The following is a 4,325-nucleotide window of genomic DNA, read 5'->3' as shown; positions in this document are numbered from 1 at the left end:
CGCCCATGAAGGGTTCCGAACCATTTATGACGTATTAAAAAAAAACTTACTTACTAGATCTCGTTCAAACCAATTTTCGGTGGAAGTTTGCATGGTAATGTACATCATATATTTTTAGGTTTATCATTCTCTTATTTTAGAAGTTACAGGGGGGGGGGGGGGACACATTTTATCCCTTTGGAAGTGTCTCTCGTGCAAACTATTCACTTTAGGAAAAAATGATATTAGAAACCTCAATATCATTTTTGAAGACCTATCCATAGATACCCCACACGTATGGGTTCGATGAAAAAAATTTTTTTTTTAATTTTATGACGTATTAAAAAAACTACTTACTAGATCGCGTTCAAACCAATTTTCCGTGGAAGTTTGCATGGTAATGTACATCATATATTTTTTTAGGTTTATCATTCTCTTATTTTAGAAGTTACAGGGGGGGGGGGGGACACATTTTACCCCTTTGGAAGTGTCTCTCGCGCAAACTATTCACTTTAGGAAAAAATGATATTAGAAACCTCAATATCATTTTTGAAGACCTATCCATACCCCACACGTACGGGTTTGATGAAAAAAAATTCTTTTCTAATTTTATGACGTATTAAAAAAAAACTACTTACTAGATCTCGTTCAAACCAATTTTCGGTGGAACTTTGCATGGTAATGTACATCATATATTTTTTTTAGGTTTATCATTCTCTTATTTTAGAAGTTACAGGGGGGGGACACATACTTTGGAAGTGTCTCTCGCGCAAACTAATGCATTACGTTAATTTTAATTGAAATACTAAATGTAACATTATATTGTATAGTTGTTTGTTATCCCTAAAATGAATAAAAAAAAAATAATAATAATAATAATATATGTGGACCGCGAAGTACCGTACTACAAGTACTCACCTGCACCAGTTCTCGAAAATAGTCGTGCCACGCTCTATTGGGATCGATCTATTATCACTGACAGGACTATTGTAGCCAATAAGCCTGACATCGTGATAATAGATCGATCGCAACGCCGGGCCGTGCTCGTCGATATCACCATCCCCCATGATGAGAATCTCGTGAAAGCCGAGAAGGACAAGTCCAGCAAATACCTAGACTTGGCTCATGAGATAACCGCCATGTGGAATGTTGATTCGACGATCATTGTCCCAATAGTCGTTTCAGCGAACGGTCTCATAGCGAAGAGTCTCGACCAACACCTTGAGAGACTCGCTAGGTGGTTGGATCAAGGGTCAGATGCAGAAGGCGGTGATCTTGGACACGGCGCGGATAGTGCGGCGGTTCCTCTCTCTGCAGCCCTGACCACCGGCAGCTTGGGCCCTGCCCCGCTGCTGGCGGCACACTAGGTTAAGTTTTTTACAATGTGTTTATATGTGTTTTGTATAGTATTTTTTGATGTATTTTTATATTTTACTTTTATATCCATATTGTAAAAAACATAACCTAAGAAGGAAGAGAAATAAAGGATAATAATAAAAAATAACATAAAATAAAATAAAATAAAATAAAATATCACCATGCACTTAGAATTACTATGCAATGCATACGGAGGGTGCTTATTTAGTCACCTGTAATAATTTACGTGGTGAATATATAGGTCATACTTAAATATATTATTATTATATGTGAAATGGGTTTACCTGAAAACGTTAATACTTATAAAATGTAATTTTTACTAATGTAATTACTTTTAAATAAAACTAATGTTTTTTTTTGCTACTTGACATGTAAAATATTATTTTTTACCAATAAATGCTATCTATCTATACTGAGCAACTTTTACTATGGGACCATGGGAAATGTCAAGGGCAGACGTCAGACACCAGACAACCAAAATGTATGAAACACACTTTTTTTGGCTATTTCGGGGTTGGTCCCATAATAAAAGTTGCTCAGTATGACCTATATATAAATATATTTTCAACCCGTAAATTATTGCAGGTGACTAAATAAACATCTTTTAAAGGTTGTCTGGAAGAGATCGCTTTTTAGCGATAAGACCGCCTGTTGCCTGCCTCTAAATTTAATCAATGGTTTATTTTTCTTGTATATTTTTACTGAGGTGTGCACATTAAAGAGTATTCTATCTATCTATCCTTTATCTGATATCTGCCTACGTACATACAATTACGGTCCGATCGAAATACAGGATATTAATGTAAACAATCTAATAATATTTCGGAGAAACTCTTGTGTACCGTGCACAATGATAATTAAAAATATATTAACACGACTAAAGGTGCGACCAGACCGCAGCTTAAAAAACGGTACACAAGGATACGGAATCGCAGTGACGCGTCGTATGCGTACCGTTTTTGACGCATGCTCCCCACACCGCTGCTTAAAAAACGGTGACGGTACGGAATCGCAGTGACGTGCTTCACGCGAATCTTTTTTGTTCGCAAATCTTTGCGTCTTTTACGTCACCGGTGTGGTGTCTGCCATAAGATCTCCGTGTAATATTTTTTGCGATTTTTACGCAGATCAATTTACGGTGCGTCAGCGTATTTTAAGCAGCGGTGTGGGGAGCATGCGTCAAAAACGGTACGCATACGACGCGTCACTGCGATTCCGTATCGTGACCGTTTTTTAAGCTGCGGTCTGGTCGCACCTTTAGTGTCTTAGATGCGTGTAAAATGTGGTAATATTTTTGTGACGCAGACTTGTAAAGATGTTTGTGAACTCGGCATTACCATCGTCCACACTGGCCACACTTTGACAATTCCGAAACCTTGAAGACATTAAGGTCAGATTAAGGTTGGCCGACGATCAGAGGGACGCATAGATATAGAGGCCTACCGCGAACACCGAAGTTCGCAAATAGTGGGCCTCTTCCTCTGTCACTCTAACTACGCCTTAATTGGAGTAAAAAAGACAAATGCCCACAATTTGCGAACCTTGGTGTTCGTGGTAGGCCCAGTCCCCATGATGTTACGAAAGCGTCTTTCGTACGCCCTTGAATTTCACGTGATTCTAATTGTTTTCCGACGACGGAATACTGGGAAATAATTAGAATTAGTGTTATTTTTATAACTCAGACGAATAAAAACAAACGCTTCTTGTTGCCTTCTCAATTACTAGTATAGGTATCAGTCACTCTGTTTATTTAGTGATAAAACATTCCGTCCGAAGATTTCCAAGAAACGCGAATCGGTATTGTGCCCGAGAGTATCGCATCTCACATCATTGATTTTTTTTCTAAATACCTGCTTACGCTTGACCAGTTATTATTAAAAAAATGGTTTTGGTTTTGTCACAATGAGTTTAATAGGTCGCGAAAAATTTCTTGTTATTTATTATTGCAAATAAAATACAATAATATTATTTATATATACAAAATATCTAAAATAAATGAAGAAAGGTGGGCAGATCTACCGTTATTTTTATTACTAAAAGAAACTAGTTATTAGGTATAGTGAAGTCTATCTTCAAATATTTTGCAAGAACAGATCGACGTGGTGGAAATAGACGGTGTATAATTTACTTAGTTTTAAAACGAATACGGGACTTAATCGCGTCTACCTGTGACCACGAGCGTAACGTCACGTTCGAAACGTCAGGCCATATAATAAACGTAAGTTTACGCGATTAAGTCCCGTATTCGTTTTAAAACTATAAACGAAAATCGTGTTGGTTTAAATCAATATATAATTTACTTCTCTGTACTACTACTCAGCTTGTGACTGGGGACGAGATTGGAAAAAATGATGATCCAATCAATTTACTAGTTATCTATATTATTAATTCGAAAATAAAGACGCGAACTCCAGGACTCGGGTATAAAAACAGGAGGCATCCCAACTTTATTCAGTAGTCCTGATGTGTACGTTTTGAGTTTAAATTTCAGTTGTGAATAGAGTTGAATATTATAATTGGCATTTATGGTTGCATATGCGATAAAGGGTTAAGTACCACCACATCGGGTATATTACATATGTTACATCACACTAATCTAAAAGTACACCCGATACAATACGACAATTATGGAGAATTTATGTGGTACGTGCCTACTTATTTTTCATATCTATCACCTCACTTTAGTCTCCCATCCATCATTAGTACTGACGTATTGATAAATTGTGCAATCCTCCCCTATTCGGAGAATCACAGCTGCCGCGTCACACGACCCACGTCAACCAACAAAATGTTGAACAAAACAGTATGTATCATTGCATAGGGCTAAGATGGTCGCCTCTTTATCATTTGTCTCCATGCCTGTCACGTTGTAACAAGTACGTATGTGCGAAAGTGACGGGGATAGTGACAAGCGATAAAAATGTAACCATGCTGCCACCGCTGGCTCTATAAGATATGTCTAAATTAAA

This window comes from Cydia pomonella, chromosome 10 (genome assembly GCF_033807575.1).
Source record: "Cydia pomonella isolate Wapato2018A chromosome 10, ilCydPomo1, whole genome shotgun sequence".
NCBI lineage: Eukaryota > Metazoa > Arthropoda > Insecta > Lepidoptera > Tortricidae > Cydia > Cydia pomonella.
This window is presented reverse-complemented; position numbering follows the sequence as displayed.